This window comes from Emydura macquarii, unplaced genomic scaffold, assembly GCF_026122565.2.
Source record: "Emydura macquarii macquarii isolate MOO-44397 ecotype Brisbane River unplaced genomic scaffold, CSIRO-AGI_Emac_v2 contig_450, whole genome shotgun sequence".
Lineage (NCBI taxonomy): Eukaryota > Metazoa > Chordata > Testudines > Chelidae > Emydura > Emydura macquarii.
The window spans coordinates 10,527,329-10,539,962 of record NW_027130587.1 but is presented as its reverse complement, the minus strand read 5'-3'; the positions used below and the strand labels follow the sequence as shown (position 1 = coordinate 10,539,962).

Here is a 12,634-nt window from a genome sequence, read left to right as displayed (position 1 = left end):
ATGTTTAATAATACTAATTTGTGTTAGATGGTCGAGGTGAACGGTAGAAGGGGAGCCTGAGGTTCACTTCAACCAGCTAATGTGTGTTTAAAATACTTATTTATGTTGTGCTGGCAGGTAGGAGCGTCAGTCACACAAAGATCTCATTTTGCTATGCATTGTACAAATACATAACAAAAAGGCAATCTGCCTCAAAGGGCCTGTAACCTTAAAGGCTTGTTTACGCAGGAAATTTACTGGATTACCTCCCCATGTGTACACTCTGTTCTGGAATAAAAAGTCACTTTATGCTGGAATAATTAGTGTGTTTCCAGAGGGGAATAATTATTCCAGAATAAACTCACATTTATTCCAGAATAGTGTTCCCTTGAAGAGCTATTCTAGAACAGTTTTTGCAGAGTAACTTATTCTGTAATAGTTATTTCAGTCAATTTCCCGGTGTAGACAAACCCTTCGTTAAAAGTAGATCTGATCAGAAAAAGGTCAAATGTTTTGGGAATAATTTTGAAGAAAAATCATTTAATTTACATTTTTTGAAAATTGAAATGATTTTTTTTGCTTTGTGAAAATGTCTTGCCCGCCCACCCGCAATGGTAGGGAACATAGTAAGAGAAAGCAAGGGATTGGAGAGAGGGGGAACCACTTTCTCTCATTTTAATTCTCCTGCAGTGTAAAAACAAAACAAAAAACGAGGGGGGGCAAATAGTTTTTAAAATGAAACAAAAAGTGAATGAATTTTTCCCACCCTTTTGAAACAAAATCAACATTTTTGTCAATTTATCATATAGAAATTTCATTGAAACAGGAGAATTCAGTTACAGTTTTTCCACACAGTGTTGTCGTAACCCTGTTGTTTCACTGAAAAAAATCAACTCCGCTCTTGTTTAAATATATTCATGTGCTTTTATTTTAGTCTAAATAAGGTCATGGGTGACTGCTGCTTTGAGTACACCTTAGGTAGTGACTTAGTTGTTACAATTTAGTGGGTGCTCGATGGTCTCAATACAGTTCTCAATACAGGGCTATATACATCACAAAAACTGCTGAAGCTGGCTAACTTAGTTGTAGGAGTCTGACATATCAGTGGATGTGAGGCCTGAGGACAGGTCTGAAGAGTTCCATGGAAGTATTCGCCTTTCGTCAAAGATGAATTCCAGGAGCTTTGTGCCCTGGTCCATGTTATAAAAAGGATGGTGATCAATTGTTCTAAGATAGGACGAGAAGATAGGGCTTAATCTACGAGAGAGATTTAGGATAGATATCAGGGAAATCTTTCTACTTGTAAGGGTAGCTAAGCTCTGGAATAAGTTACCAAGGAAGTTGTGGAACCACATCGCTGGAGGTTCTTAAGGACATGTTGGACATATACATGTGAGAGATGGTCTAGGTTTATTTGGACCTGCCTCGGGGCAGAGGGCTGGACTTCATGTACTTTTGAGGTCCCTTCCAGTCCTATATAACTATGATTCTATGTGATCAGATTTCTAGACTTTTAACATGACTAAGAGAGAGATGAGATTTTTATCTTATAGGCTGCCTATACCCTACAAAGTATAAATAACCACTATGATCCCCTTCTCCTTAGATGACTGCAACACTTCCTTGGGCACTCAGGATTATAAATCACAATGATACTTCACCCCCTGCCTCAGCAAGAGAAAGATTTGCTTGTGCTTTACTTTGCCTGGTAGGTTAAATCCATCCTAATCCCCAAGGCACCTTGAAAATCATTTCCTTGTAGTAGCAGCCTGTCACTGGATGCTCACAGAAATTGCCAAATTTGCTGCCTCCCAACAGACTGTACACACCTGCTTACATGATTCAACTGAGAAGGGACACGCTATGTAACATCACAGTACTGAGATGATTTTATAATAAAAATATTTATTAAGACCAAAGATTTTCAGATTCGCATAATTACTAAGTAAGAATAATGGAAACGATGCTGGTTACAAATAAAAGATGCTTCTCAGAAACTGAACGTAACTTTAGCAGGCTACAAGCAGCCTTGTCTAAAGAGAGTTTCTCCCCTAAAGCAACTAGCCCCCCACGTTCCCTGGTCCAATTTTCAACTTTCATGGAGGCAAAAACTGTTGTCCTTTATGCTCCCTTAGCCATAGACAACCAAATGTTTCTTTTTCCTTCTTCTCATAGTCCCGTAAACCTTTTGAATGTATCCTTTTAAAGTGTACACTCAGGTACGATTCTCCAGCCTGCTGATGCCATGCTGCTTTTCCATCCTCCTGTTAACAGGTTCTTGTTTACTGTGGGTGCAAATGAACTCCTATGGTATTTGGCTTAATTGACCCCCAGAGATCAAGGCAGAGGGGTAGATGCTGCCTGGTAAGATGTTTTTAGCACATACATATAACATCGCCAATGACACTGGGACCTACAGCTCGCAAGGCTGCTGATGGCCAGATCGCTACAAGCTTCCCTTTGATATGGCCTGTGTCAGTGTGTGTGGATAACTCCTGTGTCAACAAGAACAAGGAGCGCTCCAGGGGGTAGCTGTGTTAGTCTGTGTACAGAGTTCGGTAGCACTTTAAAGACTAACAAATGTAATTTCTGCAGGCATAAGCTTTGATGGGCTGTAACCCACTGTCAGCCATGTGAGTCACCCATGGACCGCTGCGCCAGGCTGCCTGAGCCCCGCAGCTGACCACTTGGCAATTGCAGACTGCAGCCGAGTTAGAGTCGCGCCAGTCCCTTTAAGTGGCAGGCGGATTTCCCCCGCCCCCCCCGCAATAGAGATGGTACATTCCCCTAGCGTGCGCGACGACGGCTCGCGAGGCGGGCTCTGTTGAGCCTCCCCTTCCTGCCCCTCAGGATGGTACAGTCCTCCCAACTCCTTAAAAGCAGCCCTCTGGGAGATTCGCGCCCTTTCTTGGCGTCGGCTCGGCTCTGAGGTATGTTGTCGGCGCGCAGCGCGCTGGAGTGGGGGGAGGGGCCTGGCCTGCTTGAGGGGTAGGTAGCGGCTCTTGGGCGGCCCTGAGCTGGGAAAGCGGAGTGAGCCCCTCTCGTGCCCTGCCCTGGGGGGAGCGCGGGGCCTGTCTCCTCCTAGCTAGGCCCTGGCGGGCACTGGGCCGGGTGGGCTCGGGCTGTCGGGCCCGCGGGGCGCCCTGAGGCGGCGGGTCTGGGCCCGCGGCTTTGCCCGGACCAGGGGGCTCGGGCGGGGGCTCCCCTTGGCCGGGCGGGGAGGGGGACGCTCCAGCCACAGGCAGCGGCTCGGCTCGGGCCCGGCGGGGGCGGACTGGCGCTGAGTTCGCGGGGACCGCGCCCTGGCGGGGCTGCGCTGGGAGAGCGGAGGCGGCTCGGCTCGGCTCGGCTGGGCTGGGCTGCAGGCACCGCGGGGGAGCTGTGAGGAGCTGCCCGAGCCGGTGTGGGTCTGTCTTGCAGGCTGGGTCACTGGCGTAGGCGGCGAGCGCGGCCCGCCGAGGCGCTGCGGTGAAATGGCCGTTGCGCGGCCCGGCCGAGCCCTTCCTGGGCCGGACACGCGGCGTGGGGCTCGGCTCCCCGGGTGCAGCTGACCGCCGCAGAGGTAAGGCAGCGCTTTTCACCCGGGGCGCTTTGCTGGGCCGGTGCCCGGGGGTTCACGGGCTGTGCTTGGCTCTGTGGGGTGGGGCAGGGACCCCTTTCCCTCAGCACGCGGCCACCGCGCAGAAGTGGTGCTGCTGCTGCCGGGTAACTCCTCTTTCAGGTGTGGTTCGGAAACGAATCGCAGAGGGAAAAGATCTGTGCCTTTGGCAGCTTCCTGTTTAATAAAGAATGTCTCCGAGTTCTCAATCCCTTTGTCCTTCAGCAAGACCCAGAGATGACTTGGGGGCGGGGGAGAAATCACAGGTGCCAAGAGCAGAATCTGAGCAGTGAGTGGAAGGGATCATGGGACTTAGCCACGTGAGTTAGTTTTTAATGATCTGGGGAACAATTTGGTGCAAAACTCACTGCTAAGTATAGAAAAAGCAGGGCTTCCTGTCCCCTATCTTGGATCAGAAGAAAGGGTGCAACACATTTTCGTTTTTGTAGGTTTATGGGCTAGTGAGTAGAATATAAAACTTCTCAAGCAGTGTCCTATAGCAGTAGTTCTAGTTCCGGTTTCTCCAATGCAGTTAAATTCAGAAAGCGAAGTTACAGATAGTGTTATAGCAAGCTGTAATAAGGGAATTATTGGACTTATAGCCCATGATTCATGACTGGGAAGTTTCTTGCAGATAACGGAGTCATTTTGAAAGCAGCATTTTAATATTCTTGTAGAATGGGTTAAATCAAAGGTGCATAATGATGAAACAAAACCGAAAATAGCTGGAATTACCGACAGACTGTTGGTGGTGAGAAGGTTTTTTCTGAATAAACCTACAAAATATCCATTATGTGATACTGTAACATTGTCATTTATTAATTGATATTTCCTCTTTTTAGGGCAGAATGGTGTCCTGAAGTGTAAGGTAAGCTTTATTTTTGCAATAACTTGTACATGTTCTCAAGCCAGTTCTGGGATTTTACTTGCATGTTGGCAAACTCTAATATTGAAATACAGTAGTCCTATTCATCATCTTCTGGTTGAGGGGTGGGGACTCTCTAGTTAGTTACCTGACTAATGTTGCACTATATGGACCTGCACTAATGCAAAAGGAAAAGCTGATTGAAAGATTTGTTTGGGTTTTTTGGAGCTGCTCCAGGAGGGTTGAAATCTAGAAGCACTTTAGACTGGTGTATTGGACCTGTAGGTTACCAAAGCTGTGTGTCTTGGTTAAGTAAATAATGAATTTGATCAGCTAATGCCTTGCAATTTACCCTTAATCCCGGTGGGGAGGGGGGAGTCAGAGCAAAATTTATTATTGCTTACCTACACAAATGAATGCAAAAAGCTGTTGACATGATGATACCCCTGAATAGGAAGTGCCGTCAGATGCGAGAACTGACGATAACCTTCTCAGCTTGTCTGACTACAGCTATATGTATATTGACTTCAAGCTGTCTGGAGCAGGGGTGTCAAACATCTGTCCTGTGGGCATCCGGATACGGCCTGCCAGCCTTTTTGGTCTGACCCCTGGCAGCTGCCGCCAAAGGGTAGGACACTGCAAGATTTTTTGGCGGCGGGTACATTTATTTCCAATCTGGCCCACCATACGAAGTGAGTTTGACACCCCTGGTCTGGAGGCTTGTATGCTAGAACTTGACTGTTATGCTAAAATGGTGCTAGGAGCCAAAAGACATCAGGAATGTAGTTTATCTGAAGACTGGCTCTTCCATGTTTGCTGTTGTCACTCCTGCCTAAGTCTATTCAGAGCATCATGTAATGTACATTTTTATTCTCTTGTTTCCATTTTCACTGCCTAGTCCGTCTGTAGACTTCGATATTTCAGAGGCGTGAGATGCCTGCAGGAAGGGAGGAAGCAGCTCCCTTGGGCTGTGCAGGCCTTGAACGAGACCTAATCTGGCTGGAGGAGGAGAACTGGGTCATGGCTTACGAAGACTTTGTGGAGAAGTGGAGCCTTCTCTTTTTCAGACCCTCTTAATACATAGAATCAAAGTCAAGAGCTGAAACTGGATATTGCATGAATTACGTAAGTTGTGACCAATCATCCCCATTATACCTGGGCATCCACCAGATTTCTCCAGCTCTGTCCCCTTGCACTTGCCTATAGCTTAAAGTAGCCAAGGTGTCAGTCGTGGCAGCAGAGGACTGGTAGTGTAGCCATTCAGGAATGTGGACAGAAAACATGGCGTCTTCCACCATCTATTTTCATTCCAGATTACTTGTCTACAGGTACTTTTTTTTTTTTTTTTCTTTTCCTGCTAAAATGTGATGGTACAGTTAAGATTGAATATTCCTTATTCTGCATAATGTCTTGAACACACATTTGTCTGTAAACTTTGTTTACACATCTACATCCTTAGAAATCAGATAATAAAGCAAGGCCAGGCAACTCTTAATCTCCTCTCCTGTGTGTTTGGACTCTGATCGTTTTACAGCTAATCTCCTCCTTGCCCCTCTGAGTAAACTCAATTTTCTGTTCTTAACTAAACTCTCCCCTGTAATGAATCTTAGTTCACAGAACTAATGTGCCTAGACACCACTAGCTGCTCCCTTCTTTATCACTTTAATATTGGCTCTGAAAACTTTAAAAAAAGAAAAAGAAAAAAGGGCTGTAAAACATGGAATTTAAATGAGGTTCCTGTGGCAAAGGAAGTACAGCATTAGGAGCTCCTTTTAGGTGAGTTTGAATACAAATACTCTACATGTTGTGTTCATAAACTCTAAATGAGAAATTTTGTATTAGCTACACTTTTTTTTTTATTTCAGTTTAGATACTAGGAGTTATAACTGATTATCAGACTAAGAATATAAGAACAGCCATACTGGGTCAGGACCAATGGTCCATCTAGCCTAGTATCCTGTCTTCTGACAAGTGCATCAGAGGGAATAAATAGAACAGGTAATCATCAGTTGATCCATCCCATCAATCATTCCTAGCTTCAGCAAACCGCAATCCCTGCCTATCCTGGGAATATTGAAAGTTTACTCAGAGTGAGATGCCATCTTTTCTTAAAAAAAACAAAACAAAAACCTGTTGATGTTCTAAACAAAAAAAAAACCTCAGCCATGCTTGTAGCTTTTTTCATTGCTTCAGACTTTCTAGGTTTCAGTGACAATCCTGGAATTTATAAATGTGTGCCACTTAGTACAAGATATCAAATGATGAAATTCACCATAAATAGCTGGAATTACCGGCAGATTGACTAGTGGTGAGCAAAGGTTTTCTGAAGACATCTTGTATACTAATGAATGGGTTGGGTAGAAATTCACACTGCATTGTAACTTACTTGTCCTATTGTGTTGCAGGTGTTTGTATTACAAGCCTGTTCGTCAGAGAGAGAAGAGCATCACAAAACATCGAAATGAGCCTGAGGACTGGCATCTTTTTTTGTGAACACTACCAAATGTTTCTGCTCACTTGGTTACACAGAAAGTTTTAAGTACAAGGTGCATACTTTTGTATACACAAATATTTATTAAAATGTTCAAATCACTACTCATGGTCTTTATTTCAAATAACTTGCATAATATAATCCCTCTATACACCTAAAATACAGTGTTGTATACAGAAACTGACACAATAATTTATTATGCTATGTTGGAAAAATAACTGCACAAAACAAACCTACTATAATTAATGCAAATAAACTTTGTATCTGGAACATATGGGATTTTTGGTACTTTGCTTAGTTTAAACACTTGCCTTTTTAAAACACTGCCTGTGGCTGAACTATTTCCTCCAAAGATTGCTGAGCCTTTAAGCTTAAGGAATATTAGTGAAACATTCCTTAAATATAGTTAGCAGAGCATTCACATTGTCATGTGGCATGGTTGAACTTTAAAAGAGACAAGGTGATTGAGGTAATACCTTGAACAAACTTCTGTTGGAAAAGAGACAAGCTGTCCTGAAGAGATCTGTAAGCGCAAAAGCTTATCTGTCTCTCCAACAGAAGTCGGTCCAATTAAAAATAGGGCCTTACCCCCTTTTTAATATCCTAAGACCAACCCTGCATATAACTCAAACTGCTTCCTCCTGCAGGGGCTCTTAATTGGAACAATCTCTCTACCAGATGATTCCCTACATACTTATAATTCATGGATTCTTTTAGATACTTAAAGGAGGAAATCTGCCTAGTTGTAGTAGAGCTGTATCTTTAAAAAAAACAAAAAACAAACAAAAAAAAAAACTTTGAAGTGGGCAGGTCACTGAACAAGCAATCCTCTATAATCAGTCATCAAATACCCACCAGGTGCTTTGCAGGGTTTTTTAGTAAGGTGTAAAAACTTGAGCCACAGCTGAGTTTTCAAGCAAATAATTCCACAGGAAGAGAACCAAACAATTGAAATAAGAGTTTCCGTATCACCAGTGTTATTGGTCTTGAATGGTAGATAAAATTGATGATCTCCCAACTATTAGATTTGCAGGGCAGCATCTAGTCAATAATGTTTATATTGCAACCGTACCAATTTCAAATAATGGGTTAAATTTTAAAGGTGTAAGGAAATGCCCTGACTGAGGATCGTTAACTAGAATACTTTGGAGTAATAAATACATGAAAAGAAGTCACAGCTACAGTTTGTGGCGAGGAGACTGCTCTCTTGCAACCGTACAGGGCTTACCCAGAGGCCTGAGCTGTAAAATTTAATCATTTTTGCTACAGTAAGTCAATATCTGCTGAGGCACATGGGGTCAGCTGCCCTGTTCCTTAATCAGATGAAGCTGAAGGGACAGGTGTTCCCTATAAGAAGTCAGGCTGTCATTAATGAAGGGGTAGTAGGAACAGGCTGCTAGTCATATAGAAGGGGAGATAGTGGGAAGCTGCTTGGAAAAAGGCCTTATGGTAGACAGCATTCAGCTAAAACAGCAAGGAAGCATCCTGCAGAGACCAGGAACGACCATGGAGCGTGTGGCAGGGGTGCCCAAGCAGGGGGCTGAACTTAAAAGTTTATTTAGCAAAGACATGAGACTGTTGTTGAAGGTCCGTAGGATGGTGGCAGAAGATCCTCTGTTTATTATTTCTAGTCTGTTGGACAGTGTCAGATTTGGACTTTGAGAACTTTATCTTTGGGTTTGGGAGACTTAAGTTGGTCTTCATAGGTGAGCCCAAAGAAGAGTGTTACCAAATGAGTGAAGTCCCTTGCTCAAGAGCCTGAAGGAGAAACCAAGACACAACCCCACAATGCCAGATCTTGCTGTAAGGAGGTGATAAGTGATGGTGTCACGTTCTGTCAGCAAATAGTGGTCTGTGGTATTAACTGAAAGACAATCTACTTCAGGCCACCTCCCCTAGCTCTGAGATGGACGGAACTACCTAGGTAGAAAACAGGTAACATTCACTCCCTGCCGGAGGAGAAACTAGAGGAGACTCCATCAAACTTACCCATGTTCTTTATTCTTGGTAAGCATTTTTATTACAGTAGTTCAGTTCTGTGCAAATATAAGAACTAATCCATACCCTGGATCACAGACTAAAATGCCCAAAAGTGAAGGGAGTGGAGGTAGCACATACAGATTTAGATTAAAGTGAACATGATGAATCAACACAACTTTGTTAGTTATTTTCTTTGTTTTGGCTTTTTGTTTACTACCAAGCTACAGCCCTTGTGTAGGCAAAGTAAATAGATTATCTGAGTCTGTGATAAACTTTGCTATGGCTAAAAAAAGTAAGCATTCTAATAGTAATAGAAAAATTTCATGTCTGCTAATCAATATGCTACCACACGAGTGTCTGGTTTTATTGTATACAGGTGGGATATCAAAGGTTATTGCATTATAATCTCTTTGATTTTGAACATGTTTGCTGAGCCTTTGAAACTAGCCACTTAACAACTCTGAAAAATTTCTGAACAGTTTGCCCAGTTGGTGTCACTATGTGAGAGATTTTGAATTTAGTTTACTTTTGCTAGTATTTGCCTCCTATAGTGCTGATTTTTCTCAGTAAAACTTGTAAAGATACTTTTGCAAGAAGTTGGACCTTGTTACTAGCAATATACAAACAAAAATTGCTGTAGATATATTCAGCTAACTTCAGGAGATGCTTGCACATTCATATACCAGAGACTCCAGCTGGTAGGGCCAGAACCAGTCAAAGCAGGGACTGCTGCGCTCAGGAGAAGGGGGGGAAAGCCGGAGCCACCTCTCCCAAACTCAGAGGGCACTGGAACCCTATGGTGCCCCAAGTCCACATGGGAAGGGGGAAGAGAACTTCAGAGGAGCCAGCCACAGATTCTAGCTAATAGGGGCAGATTGGCAGAAGCAACCAAAGCACAGGCCTTTGGACATTGGGAACTTTCTGCAATTCTGACTGGCATCCACCATTACCCCTGTGTTTTGTCTATTTAGATTGTCAGTTCTTTGGGATGGGGCCATCTACTACTCTATACAGCACCTAGTACAGTCGGGCTCCATTTGTGGTTGGTCCTTATGCACTACTGTAAAAAACCCACAATAACAGCATAGAGGTCACTGCCTACGGAAGGACTTCACTACATACAGCACTCACTTCACCTATCGCTGACATGGGGATACTGCTGGCCTGTAAAATGGCAAGATTTGGGCAGGGCACAATAAGTCTACTTTGGTGTGGGGTACATTTTTTTAAAAACTTATTTTTGATGGTAGTGTCTATAGGCCCTAATGAAGATCAGGGTCTCCTACTAGGGACTGTATAACACCAAGTAAGAGTCCCTACCCTAAACAGCTTGCATTCTAAATAGACAAGTGGGAGAGGAAACAAGGCGTAGACACGAAGACACAGTGCCTTTCCTCAGACCGCTTACAACCTCAGATCATATCTGGAAAATCAACATGGACAGAGATGAAGATGAAAGAGTTTGAGAGAATTTTATAACCTTCATCTGATCACTTCCATGTTTTGTTTTGCAGTAAAGGAGGTGGATCTGGAGGAGTGATTTGAATGACAGCCACTTACACCAGGAAATGAAGAAAATATAGATTCAAAAGAAACTACTGGGGCCATTTGGAAGGTAGGATGTAATTACCTAAACAGAACCAGTATTTGTTTGGTGTGAGAAAAAGTTAATATAAAAATAATCTTTTTTTTTATCTAACGCCTGTTTAACTAAAAATTTTATCTGAATCATGAGTTTCTCATTGTGCATCACAAGCTAATTGTCCCCTCACCTTTCATGTTAACCTGTTTTAGGGACATCAAAAATGTTTAACAAAACATTTTAGTTATGTTTTTAAATGGTCATTTAAATTAATTTTGTACTTAGATCTTTGTTCTTCATTGTCCTATTTCTATTTTCTCAAATTGACAAAGTAAATATAAGGCTCCAATGTTGCAAAATCATTAGTTCGTTGGAGCTACTTCCCTGATTAAAATTAAGCACTTAGCTAAATCTTTGCAGGATTTGGACCTACATTTTTAAATCTTATTTGTAATCCAGTAAGGTTATAGAATGTAGTTTGTGCTGGAGAAATATATCAATAGTATGGTATGTGAACCCCGGATGCACATATACAAATATTTTGAGAAGTCATTAAAACATGTTTCTGTATGCTACAATAAATAGCAAAGTGAAACTGTATTCTTGCTATTACAAGATAAATAACATAGCTATGCAATAGTTACCCAAAACATCTAGTGTAACGAGAACATAGAAAGAGCACTATATATCACAGTGAATTTTTGACCTGTTCAATGGAGCATGCAAACTGTAGTGTTGGTACTAATTAGATTCTTCTTTTTTGAATGCATAGCGGAGCACTATGAAACACTGATTGTTCAAACACTGTTTAATTAAAATCCTTAATAGAATCACAGTTTATTCTGCTGTCTTGTGAAATAAAAATGTAATCAAAAGTGCTTTTTATATTACAACAAGTCTGAGGCAGGTTGTGGGTTTTTTTGCATAGTTTTGTAGACTTGTTTAGTTTTTGTTGAGACAAAATACATTTCTCAGCTGATGTTATGCACAGAAAATGTATTTATTTTCAAGGTTTAAAAACATCATTTGGAAAGAGTATAAATTTGGGCTGCAAGGGAATCTGACCCTGTATTAAATAAGACTAAAAACTCTGCTGATGTTAATGGCCTATGTGTACTCTGAGACCTTTGGTAGGCTGAAGCTACTCAGCAGATGTTTGCTTGATCGTTTAGCTTGCTGGGGGGTTTATTTTTATTTAGTCTGTGGATAAATTTGCTGCAGTCTACATGGCTAGTGTTTCATTAAAACCTTTCGTTTTTATTACCATAGGCTTCTTTTCTAATATATATTAGCTTATGGAGAATTGGATGTGTTCCTGCTGAGTCAACTAACAGGTGTTGATTTGGGAATATTTGTCTACATCTGGAAGACATTTCATTAGCTGGAATTTGGTTGAAGTTATAAGACTGTGGCATCCATCATAAATAGCTATTATAGATTAACTAACTTCATTATTAATGACCTCCAATTTGTTGGTGATTTGTTGATTAAATGATATAAACAATATAGTTTCTCAGCAGGGATCCTCAAAAACCATTTGTTGTTTAAATGGATGTGGAGCAAAAGGCCCATCCCTAGTTCAATCCAAGCACAATTTTAATAACTTCTGTTTCATAATCATGAAGTATATAACTGTCAGTACTTCCGTGGGGAAAATAAAATGGATTCATTTTGCATTGCATTTGCAATGTATTGGTTTTGCAGTGTTATTAGGAAATAAGCAAAAGAAAGGTCTTGAATTACAATTATTTTGGAGTAGCAAAAGCTTGAGAGACAGTGGTTGGCTTGTACTCCCAGAGCTTAAGAAGAGCTAAACTCAAGTCCATGAATAAATTTAAAATATATCAAAAGATTAAGGCAGCAAGAAAATAATGATAAACATTAGGTGCTGAAACCAAGACTGGCCCCCAGTCCGAGATTAGAAGGTCATGTTGCAATTCATTTAAGAGAGAATTCAGTGGTGATGTAAGATGCACAGATCTACGGAATACATACTAGAGGATAGGTTATAACTGGAAGTTTCAACCCTGATCTGAAGTGGCCAGCACTAGGGTGAGAAAGTAATTATATTTCCTATACTGCCCATTCAATCTCTAATCTTCTATGCTGAGACTGCCAGCAAGGATGCTTTTTGTGACT

At 41.9% G+C, this 12,634-nt stretch overlaps 1 long non-coding RNA gene and 3 other non-coding genes across 4 annotated transcripts; all 4 read left to right on the top strand.

The window, feature by feature from the left end:
* Positions 1-2,828: 2,828 nt before the first annotated feature.
* Positions 2,829-7,035, top strand: LOC137146587 (uncharacterized). The gene is made up of 5 exons (XR_010917982.1): positions 2,829-2,909; positions 3,400-3,541; positions 4,420-4,445; positions 5,341-5,567; positions 6,848-7,035. It is a non-coding gene; the product is annotated as an uncharacterized lncRNA (long non-coding RNA).
* On the top strand, positions 4,277-4,349 carry LOC137146675 (small nucleolar RNA SNORD65). Its single transcript, XR_010918010.1, has one exon. It is a non-coding gene; the product is annotated as a small nucleolar RNA SNORD65 (small nucleolar RNA).
* LOC137146678 (small nucleolar RNA SNORD49) lies at positions 4,873-4,948 on the top strand. Its single transcript, XR_010918013.1, has one exon. It is a non-coding gene; the product is annotated as a small nucleolar RNA SNORD49 (small nucleolar RNA).
* LOC137146674 (small nucleolar RNA SNORD65) lies at positions 6,699-6,771 on the top strand. The gene has a single exon (XR_010918009.1). It is a non-coding gene; the product is annotated as a small nucleolar RNA SNORD65 (small nucleolar RNA).
* Positions 7,036-12,634: the final 5,599 nt, after the last annotated feature.